The following is an 11,484-nucleotide window of genomic DNA, read 5'->3' as shown; positions in this document are numbered from 1 at the left end:
GAGAGAGAGAGAGAGAGAGAGAAAGAGAGAGAGAAGGAGGGAAGAGAAGAGAAGAGGAGAAGAGAGGAGAGGAGAGGAGAGGAGAAGAGAGAAGAGAAGAGAACAGAAGAGAAGAGAACAGAAGAGAACAGAAGAGAAGAGAACAGAAGAGAAGAGAAGAGAACAGAACAGAAGAGAAGAGAACAGAAGAGAAGAGAACAGAAGAGAACAGAACAGAAGAGAAGAGAACAGAAGAGAAGAGAACAGAAGAGAAGAGAACAGAAGAGAAGAGAACAGAAGAGAAGAGAAGAGAAGAGAAGAGAAGAGAAGAGAAGAGAAGAGAACAGAAGAGAAGAGAACAGAAGAGAAGAGAACAGAAGAGAAAGAAGTAGAGGAGTAGAGGATGGCCATGAGCAAGTGGAGAGAGAGGGGCAAGAGAGTGGAGAGAGTGGGAGAAGAGAGAATGGGGAGAGAGGTGGGGGAAGGGAAAGCAACAGAAAGCAAGAGAGTCTGTAGCCTCCCTCTCTGGGGCTAGAGAAAAGACCACTGCTTACATCTGGAATCCAAATGCCATGGGGTCCAATGGGGAAGTCAGAGTGGAAGTCTGGTAGATTTGAGGATGCTTGTTACACCTCACCACAAACAGTACAAAGAACATGTTAAGCAAAACAAAATACAAACCAGAAAAGAAAACAGAGAAGTCACTGTGTCCCCAGGCACAGAACTCACATTCAGAATCCAAGCAATGTTGATTTAAAATGTGGTTGAGGGGGCTGAAGCCCAGCACAGTCATGATGGAAGGGTTCATATCCATCTTTGATCATAGGTGCTTCACAAGCAGATTACTGAGAGCAATGACCCACAAGCATTTGGAAGTTTTACTGCTTGTGAGACTATAGGACATTGTGGGCAGAATAGAGGACAAAGGGAATCAAATGGGAGCCACCTTTCTTATTCTAAATTAAACTGTTCATATGGGGTGGGGCAAGGGGTGATGAGAAAGCTGTAGGGATTGAAGGAACATGGGATAAACAGAAAGAATGGAGGGAGGAAGAATGGAAACTCTAAAGTGTGGATGGAAGGAAGAAGGAAATTGTCCAAAGCACCAGACCCACTGTTTCAGAGGAAACATATTATATATTGGAAATGAAAGACCCCCAGAGCTGGGGAGACCCTCACTCAAGTCTCAGGATGATGCAAACGCCCAATAACTCACAAGAGAACGATCTTGCTGCAAGCATATGAGGTTTATTGGGGATAAACCAGATCTGGGGTCGAACACATAGCCTGGCAGGCCAGAGGAGTTCGATCCCCCGAACACAAGAAATAAGGGGTATTTAAAGGGAAAAACCACAAACTAGGGAGGGGGGTGAGAGGGTTACCAAGGAAACATAGCATAAAAACAGTGGAAAATTCCAAAGGGACCCAACCCCTAGTTGAGTCAGGGTCATAAGTAAAACCTCCTACACACTCATTATTCACAAGAATGTGGTCTGGTCAATGCTTTCACTTTATGGCTGATCATTCTCTAGAACCAACCAGATGGCTCATATCCTGTGTTTTATTCTTGGACCTAACTAAGGGGGCCTTTGTGGCCAGCAGGTTCCTGAAACTGGCTAGACTACATTCCTGGCTCCTTACAGAGGTTTTCCATGTCCTTTTAGGTAAAGGTTATACATTATACATTCTCACCAATACATTTCTATTAAATGCTCTCATTTTAAAATTCTAGAATTCTCCAGCCTTTCAATATTTTGAAGAAAATCATTGTAATATTATTTAAAGTTTTCCAGAACATAAGAAACTAAGAAAAGCATCTAAATAATTTTATTTCAATTTTCTCATTTCTCAGAAAATTTTATTTACATTTATATCAATTTAATAATTTTATTTAGTCTTTAAAATTTTGTAAATGTATACTATTAAATATGATCAAAATGTCCAACATTAAGAACTACAAGTAAGTAAGAAATAATGTGTAGGAGGAAATAGTCTTCCGTAGAAGAGAGACCCCAGTTGTTTATCCAATGCTAAGTATTCAGCCCTGAAATCATACACATTCAAGTAACATTGGATAGACAGGGAAGATTATGTTTACATGTTTAGAAATACATATATATTTCTTGATATTATATATATTATATATAATATATAAATATATAATATATTATATTATATAACTATTTTATAATTATTATAACTATTATAACTATTATAATTATAATATATAATTATATGTATAATATATCTATATAATATAATATAATTATAATATATAATATAATAATAAATAAATAATATATAAATACTATATATTTACATTTGTACATAGAATATACATTTATATATTTCTAAGTTAAAGGAAAATAAGCCAGAAGCCATGATTTGAGACAGAATAAGGAGGAAATACAAAGGAGACGAGTTCTAGGGAGGAAGAGAAGAAAGGGAATTGTTGTAACTATATTTTAATTTAAAAAAAAATTCAAAACTGAAAGAAATTTTAATATTTCCACAAAATGGAACATTTCTCCATTATATCTTCATAAGCTATTGAATAGAAATAAAGACAGAAATCCAAAGGAAGATGTACTAGGAAAAATGAATATGTAGATAGGAAACTACTGATGAATAACCAAAACATAAAGGATGTTCTCAACTACACAAACATGGGAAAAAGTCACATTACAATGAAATCTCATATCACAGCTCTCAGATTTCAAAGTTCCAAAGATGATACATATCTAGATTTAGTGTGGGATGGGGAAATGTAAAAGACACAGACATATTGCTTCTTGAAGATTTAACTGTCAAAGGTGTTCAAACTAATTGTCTTAATTGGGGGTTCTATTTCTGTGATGAGACACCATGTCCAGAGCCACTCTTATAAAAGACATTATTTAATTAGGCCTAGTATACAGTTCAGAGGTTTAGTCTCTTATCATCATGATGGGAAGCATGAAGGTTCACAGGCAAACGTGGTACTAGAGAGATAGCTGAGAGTTCTACATCTGGGTTATCAGGAAGAGAGAAACACCAGATCTTTCTTGAAATTCTGCAATTATAATGCCCACCACTAGTGACCCACTTCCTCCAATAAGGCCAAACCTACTCAAACAAGGTCATACTTTCTAATATTGCCACTCTCTGTTAACTAGAATTCAAACTTATAAGCTTATGAGGGCTATTCTTATTCAAGCCTCCAAAACAACATAGCATTATTTACAGAAATTCAATTTTCATATTCTTTTTGAATGAGCCATTATTCTCTAGAAAATCTTAGATTCATAAAGTACATAGTCAAAGCTGTTTCACACAGTACTTTCTGTATTACTTATCCAGTCAGTGTCCACCACCCTTAAAATGGCTGACCACCATGGAGCCCGCTTACTTACCAGATATATATACTTAGAATATAGAGATGGGAGATAGGAAGAGACATGAAAAACAGATGGCACAGATGATTTTTATGTATGTTAAATTCATATTATATATTATAGGATGAACTATATTATAGGTAATAAATAGTTTGTGAAAAGATTGACAGATGATAAAGAGATTATAGATAGATAAATATATAGACTTTAAATAAATAAGCAATGATAGAAATGGATAGTTGATAGCTTGTGGTTTTTCCCTTAAATACCCCTCACTTCTTGTGTTTGGGGTCAAACTCCTCTGGCCGACAAGGTCACGAGATTGACCCCGGTACCGGTATCCCCAATAAATCTCATGTGACTGCAGCAAGTTCGGTCTCTCGTGAGTCATTGGGTGGTCTTGTCATCCCAGGACTTGAGTAAGGATCTCCCCAGTTCTGGGGGTCTTTCATATGTTTCAGAATTTATAGTTTTGTTTTAGTGATACAATAATGTAGGACTAATATTGTAGGCTTGTATTTTTCAAAACCTACATTAATAAGTGTACTCAAATGCTCTAACCTCCCTGCTAGCCCACCAGCCACCAGAGATAGTGTAAAGAAAAGGTTAATAGTGCAAAAGAGGATGTGGCCCTAGTTAATAATAGTTCTTTGGAGTGAATCTAATCTGTGTTGTTTAGGATATCATCAGTTCAGTTCACATGAACCAGCAGCAGTAGCTCTATCCAGTTAAAAACACCATTCATGAATCAGCAATGGCAGTTTGATCCAGAAGTAACTGCAAGGCTCTGTCAATCAGTCTGAGTCTGCAGAAGCGGCAAGAAGTTGTGGAAATATCACCAGAAGTTTTTTGGTGAGTTCTTCTCTACAAACATTGACCAGCAGAAAGTGGCAAAGTGAACCAATACCACAGAGCATTGTCCACTGTCTGTTGGGTTATATTTATACCCTTTCCAAATACCCCCATGTTCTCTCAATCATCTGCTCTAACAAAACATCACTTGCCCCCTTTTCAGGCTGCTTCCAGGAAAACATCATGTGTCTATTCTCAGCAAAACATCCTCTCATAAGACAGTTTCCAGAAAAACATCATACAACATGAGTCTCCAAAGAAAGCAGAAATTTCCACTTAGTAATATACCTCTTCTCTTAAATGGCCATGTACATGCTTCCATAGTGAAATAATAATAGTTCTACTAATATGAATAACTAAGTAATAGCCCTAGATCAGTTCAGCTTAAGATATTAAATAACCTCATTCCAAACTGTTTATTTTTTTTTTGTTTTTTTTTTTTTGCCACCAACTACATTAAAAAGTAATGTTCCTTCCAGAAGGATTTTTAGTATCAGATTTGCAGAAGAAGTATTCAGGTGGATAATCTTAGCTAAATGTTGAAAGTGAGAATAGATCAAATCACTGTCTTCACATAATTTGATCCTGAAACAAACAGGTCTGGGTGTTTCAAGAACATTGAGAATAGAATTGATTCAGAATGGGTGGTTGGCAAAAGCACAAAGGACTACGAGGAACTCTGCCAAGAAAGTATGCAAAACCAGGAAGAGAAGCTTGAGATCTTGCAGAAGTAATGAATAGTAAGACAGGGCTCTGAATAAGTGAATGAGCTACTTGTGTGAGTTCTCCAGGGAATATATGGCTGGATATCTTTGTACCCAGACAAACTAAAGGAATACTACTGGAGCCCGGTTGGTGAACCAACATGTTTAAGCTGGGTTACATATAGCATAATGAGGGTAATAAGCTCCTACATAATCAAAGAAGAATCCCTTCCTTAAGTGATTGCTAACCCTATATACTCTTGTGGAAGCAAAGAGCTTTATCAACCTGGTAAAATCCCCTTTCCCACGGTGAAATGGGAATGGGCTCAGTCATGTGTGGGATCTCTGTTAGCTAATTACCACAGGTCAGTGTTGCCTCCCACACCCAGTTCAGCCTCAGGCCTTTGGCGGCCTCCACCCAAGGTGGTCACCTAGGGAATTAAGCTGAAAGACCTTCAGCAGACTACTGGGTTATCTCTGAAAGAAGTTCCCCTATAAATTCAGCTGAGAGACAAGTACTCAGGTGACAACGCCTATTGCCTGAGGACATCGCAGACGTCTGAGCCCTGCCCTTGGTGACCTTCCCTCGTGACTCCCTCCTGACTCTTCCCTGACTTCTCGATGTTTATGTTATGCAAATATCATTGCAACCTAGAGATCCAGTTTGGCTTTCCTGTATAAATGCTGAGACCCAAAAGTAAAGGGGCAAGCCTTGATTGGAAACCCTCAACTTGGCTTTTGTTCTTGAACTCTGTGTTTCAGGTCTCCTTTCTCCCTTCGGTCGAGGCAAAACCCCGTTCATGAAACTGCGGGACAGTTTCAGGTCAGAATTCAAGAATCATATCATGCTAAGAGAAAGGAGTTCTATAAGATGTGCTGTGCTGGGAAAGGAGATGATTATCCAGAGAGGGAACTTTCAACAGTCTGATCTGAACTATACCCAGCCTGAAAAGCAGAGAAGTCAACTCTAGGCTTTTCTCAGAAACCACTGTCTGAAAACCCTCCCAGCCATGCTTTATTGTGCGTTTATCCTCCCAAAAGTTAAGGCTGGCTCCTCCATTGAGCAAGGCTGTCAATTGTCACAGCTGCCAAGCCAACAGATGGTGTGGGCCGGTTTCGCCTTCAGTTTCCAAATGTAAAAATGTAGTCATTTAGAGGTTTTCTCTGCACATCCATCTCCTCATTAATCTTCTAAGAGCAACTGCAAATGGGTGATTTCTATGTGAGGCTTAGTGGTGTTCTGGCTACCTTCATTCTCCCCCTTCCAGACCACCTGTCATCTCAGCACCTTGCTGGAACCAGGGATGTGCCAAGAACTCTGAGACCCCTCTTGTGTAGATCATTCCTCCTTAGCTTGGGGGTTTATGGTTTTGCCTTCTTGTGAGCAGGGCCTGTTTGCAGTGGATTATTTGTTATCTGTAGTGACACACAAGGCAGCACGGCACACAAGAGTTAATGAATATTTTAAAATTGATTTTAAATCAAATCCAGTTTGCAGAAATAGTCATGACTAGCAAGAGCATGCTCACAGGCAAATGAGAGCAAACTCAGAGACTGATTCTAAAATGCAGTCTAGTGGAGAGTTTTCACTACTTTTGTTTGCTATTTCTGTTACAACAAACAAAAAACAGTTACTGCAAATTTTCTCTCACCTTGAGGTAGAAAAGTCTCAAAACAGAATCTGTGGCAGGCCTGCTTCCATTCTCCAATGCACTTGAAAAGTTCTTACAAAAATAATCTCTTCAAAGCACATATCAAGTCTCTCCAGCTTAAAATTCTAACAAGTTCCTCTTATCAGCTGAAAAGCATGCCAAGAATCTCCCGAGAAGCCCTTTTTCATTATTGGATCCCATATGTTTTCTGATTCCACTGGTTGAAGCTTGGACATCTGGGGGATAAGTACTTTAAAATATTCCTATTGGCATTTGTACAATGCTGCTTTTCATGGAGTGTGTCAATAAGACCTTAGGACATAATCGATGGCTTTGTCACTTTGGGATTGTCTTATAAAAGGAGAAAATGACATTATACAAAAGAAATATGGGGCAGGTTATGAAGAGAAGAGCAAGCTAAGAATTTTCCTGTAAGCAAACTAAGTAGGCACTGAGATCGCCAACTTTAAAGGTAACATAAGGAAAGTGAGTTGGGTAGTTTCTGAATTATAAACCAAAGTCCCACAATCACAGTAATAACATCTTATTTTCCAGCTTTCAACTTGTCTTTTAATCTTGTTGGAGTTTGGGGAACTCCAAGCCTTCTGGAAAATTCCATTACATAGGCACTCTAAATTGAATGTGAGTCAAAGAGACGCATGCACCTGCATATGTTTGTAATTTTTTATTTCTGATTCCAGTTACTGTAATTAATTGTCCCAGTAAGAAATTTCTAAATAGTCTTTCATCATCCTCATCCAAGGACGTTAAAGCTCTGAAGATTGACACTCAGGACACAAACTGTAAACTGAAAGACGCTCAACCTGAAAGGATGGAGAATCTTAGAATTTAAAGTGAGGGCATTTAATAGAAATGTATGCATAATGTGTAGCCTTTACCTAAAAGGGGGCATGGAAAACCTCTGTATCAAGCAAGCCCAAAATGAGAAGTAGGTAGTTCCAGGAACTTTGCTAACTCAGAGCCTCAGGGCTCTGGTTCCTGATACCTGCCCCTTCTGAATGATCCACAATGAGGGCGGCCTACCAGTAGATGAAGATTACATTCCTAGTATGAATATGTTCCCCTCCCTAACTGAATACCTTGGGCTGGGTCCCTCTAAAATTTTCCACTGTTTTTATGTTCTGTTTCCTTGGTAACCCTCTTCCCGCCCCCAGCTTGTGTTTTTTTTTCCCTTAAATACCCCTCACTTCTTGTGTTCAGGGTCAAACTCCTCTGGCCGACAAGGTCACGAGATCAACCCCGGTACCAGTATCCCCAATAAACGTCATGTGATTGCAGCAAGTTCAGTCTCTCGTGAGTCATTGGGTGGTCGTGTCATCCCGAGACTTGAGTAAGGATCTCACCAGTTCTGGGGGTCTTTCAAACCCACAACCTGCCTGGAGATGTGTACATGTGTGATTTTGCTCTGACCTACACATTGTTAGCCCTTACACCCTTACAAAGTTTAACATTCAGGATATCTTGCATGTAACTTTTGATGCTCAGGGTTTATTGAAAAACCCAGTTTGACAATGACTTCACACTCCCATAAAATCATAAATTAGATTGAAATAAGTATGGACATCACCTAGAGACAAGACAAAGATAACTACTTGCTGGATAATCTTAATCCTGACTTTCCCATCCATTACTACCTAAGCTACTCCATATATTCAAAGCCATCTACCTGGTTAATATAGAAACTGTAGTTTATGACCAATGTTAGAATAACCTTAAGGTACCCATTCTTCATTATCTTTTTGTCTTTGAATGCTTGCTCTGACACTGAAAGTCGCCCATTGTGCACACGTATCATACTACATCAGAAGTTATTAGATTCAGACAAGAGCCCATTCTCTGAGGAGCCTCCCCCAATATCAAGAAACGATTTACTTCTTTTCTGTGTTCATTTATTAAATGCATTTTGTTCCCCTTAGGGAAAAATAAAGTTTTCTGTATCCAATGTTAGAAATGTTTTATGTCTATGACTTCTTCTGGAAACTTTCAAAGTTTTAATGCTTGTCTATGACCCAATCCAACATTATTTTTAATTAAGTTAAAGTAATTAATTTCACATTTTCTAATTAAGAATACAAGGTCTGGTTTCATTTGTTTTAATGAGAATAATGAGGTTTAATTTACATCTAAAAATATATTCTTTTGAGGATACAGATTAGTGGGGTTTTGTGTTGCTGTAACCAGTATCTCAGACAACGTATCAAACATCTCCATTGTCTCTAAAATTGACTTTGCAAGCCATCCTGCACTATTAGAGTCCAATGCTGAACATTGTTTTTTTTTTTACAGTGTATTATCTTTGCTAAATTTAATGTAAACAAAATCATATGGCAAGTGCATTTTATTTTTCTTCTTTGACACAATATGCTCTGTGCTCCATCTGTGTTGCCAATCAATACCTCCTTCATTTTATTGCTGACTATATTTTACTGACCAAATATACCAAAATGTGTTTGCAATTCCCTTGATGAACATGAGTGTTGAATTTTGGTCTGTAAGAAATCGTGTTTTTGAACATCATGTCTAAATGTGGGTGTGAAAATAAGTCTCAATTTGTCTTGTGTGAATACGTATATGAAAGGAATTGCTAAGCCTTAAATCAATTTCATATATATATGGTTTATGGTTTTCATATATATATGGGTTACCATATATATTTGGCTTTTTGAGGCAGGGTTTCTCTGTATAGCCCTGGCTGTCCTGGAACTTACTCTGTAGACCAGGCTGGCCTCGAACTCAGAAATCCACCTGCCTCTGACTCCCAAGTGCTGGGATTAAAGGTGTGCACCACCACCGCCTGGCTCGATTTTACATTATTAAGACACTTTAAAGCAACTTTTCAAAGTGGTTGTACAACTCTGCATTCCCATAAGCCATGAATGTACCATCACTCACGTTCCACATCCTCATCAGTTCTGGATGTTGCTATTGTTTTAAAGGATGGCTGATCTATTTAGGTACACAGACAGTACATAAGCTGGTATCCATTTGTGTTTACCAGTGACTGATTATTACATCTCAGCCTAGTAACCCTAACCAAAGGAAACAAACAGAGCCTATCAGGCAATATAAAGATAATTGAAATTGTCTATCATCAGGAATGTCAAAAAGATTGGCTGCTACAACTGGGTCCTACAAGAGTCAGCACTACTGCCTAGAAGACCAAAGGTTTGATAGAAATGGCTGGACTTGTTGTCCCCTACCTATCACAGAGCTTCTCAGTCACAAATTGGAGCACCATAAGTCTTCTCTACTGCTCTCAGAAAGTTCCAAGTGGACTGGTAAATTGGAAACCCATCTTTTTCAGTGGGAGAGACCTATGTGCTCTTCATAGTGTGGTGCTGGAGTGGCTAGACTGAGGGCACTTGTCTTTTCACAGGAATCTGCTACCACTAAGCTCACTGCATAAGAAGATGTTCTGTAGATGGCATTCAGTAAGTGTTGGCATCATTAGCTAGTTTCCTCTGTCCTGCTATCCCATGATGATGAGCATTTTGGGAGCATCTGACAGCTCCCATAAAGGAAGCATCTTGCCTCAGCAGACAATGCAGGGCTTCTCAGACTCCACTGAACTTGTATCTTTGTCTGAACCCTCTGTCTTCTCCCTGGTCAGCTTTTATTGCTCCCCTGGCTTGGCTAACGTCAGAGAAACCTACAGGGGAGTTTCAGGGATATGACATTGGGAGACCTACTTTTCTAGTGACCATACCCAGCAATGTCAATTTTCTCAAATACATTTTTTTTTGGCCTCACATGTATTTTCTTTCATGATATATTTTTTCAAATATTTTGTCTAGTGCTAAAAGTAGGCCACTGAACAAAACTTGTAAGCGTAGCTATATAATGAATGCAACACTCAGTGCTTCTTTCCACATTTTGTGACAAATACTTGTTTGGAAAAAAAAGCTGTATGTTGTATATTTTGTATATTGAAATTCTTGGTCACATTTGTTGAAAATCGATTGATCAGGTATGTGTACATACTTACGAAATATCTATTTTATTCACATACCTGGTTGATTGATTACTACAGCTTTCTAGTGTGCCCTGGAAGCAGGTAATAGATGTTGTTTAACTGGTACCTCCACTTGCAAACTGTTTGTATTCTTTAGAATCACCTCATTGTTTTTCACAAAATTTCTGTCTTGAATATGGACATCTGTTCAATTCCAAAACAGTAATAATTTATGTTTTGTGAGACAGAGTCCCACAATGCAGCCTTGACTTCTCAGCACTCCCTATGTATAAACCAGGCTGGCCTCAAACTTACAGAGAGGTTCATCTGCCTCTGTCTCCTGAGTGTTAGGATTAAAGGTATGGGTCAATAAGCCTTGTTGTGGATAGCCCTGGGGCTGTTTGTATTTTGATGCTAATTCTACTTTGCTGGGAGGGGTTTCAGGTACCAAGGTGACTTCTTGTGAACCAATCCCCTAATGAATAAAAGAGCTTATCACTGGGCAAGTAGGCGGGACTTCTGGGTTGGATGGCGGAAAAGAAGAAGCAGGAGAGAGTTAGGTCTTCTTGGACAGGGATAGCAAAGTGGGAGGACAAGATGTAGCTAAGCATGTCTTCTGGTGTTACTGGAGGATTTAGATTTAATAAGGCTCACAAGATTAGGATTTTAGTTGCTGCACCCAACGATTGAGTTATCATTGTTTCTAAACTAAGTCTGTGTGGCATTTTTCTTCATGCAGTGGTTCCACTGGGTTCAAAAGAGAAAGGTACAGTGGTGGCAAAGCATGGGTTTGCCAGATGTGCACAACAAAAGCCTTGGGGAATTGGAAGCTTGGGGTTGGCATGGTAACGACCCACCAGTGGGAACTTAGCAAGCTGGGTGGAGAAACTTTGGGGCACTGACTCTGAGTCTTCACGAGATAAAAACAGGTCAGCCATTGCCCACCAGTG

This window comes from Mastomys coucha, unplaced genomic scaffold, assembly GCF_008632895.1.
Source record: "Mastomys coucha isolate ucsf_1 unplaced genomic scaffold, UCSF_Mcou_1 pScaffold13, whole genome shotgun sequence".
NCBI classification, from domain to species: domain Eukaryota; kingdom Metazoa; phylum Chordata; class Mammalia; order Rodentia; family Muridae; genus Mastomys; species Mastomys coucha.
Note: the sequence above shows the minus strand (reverse complement) of the source record.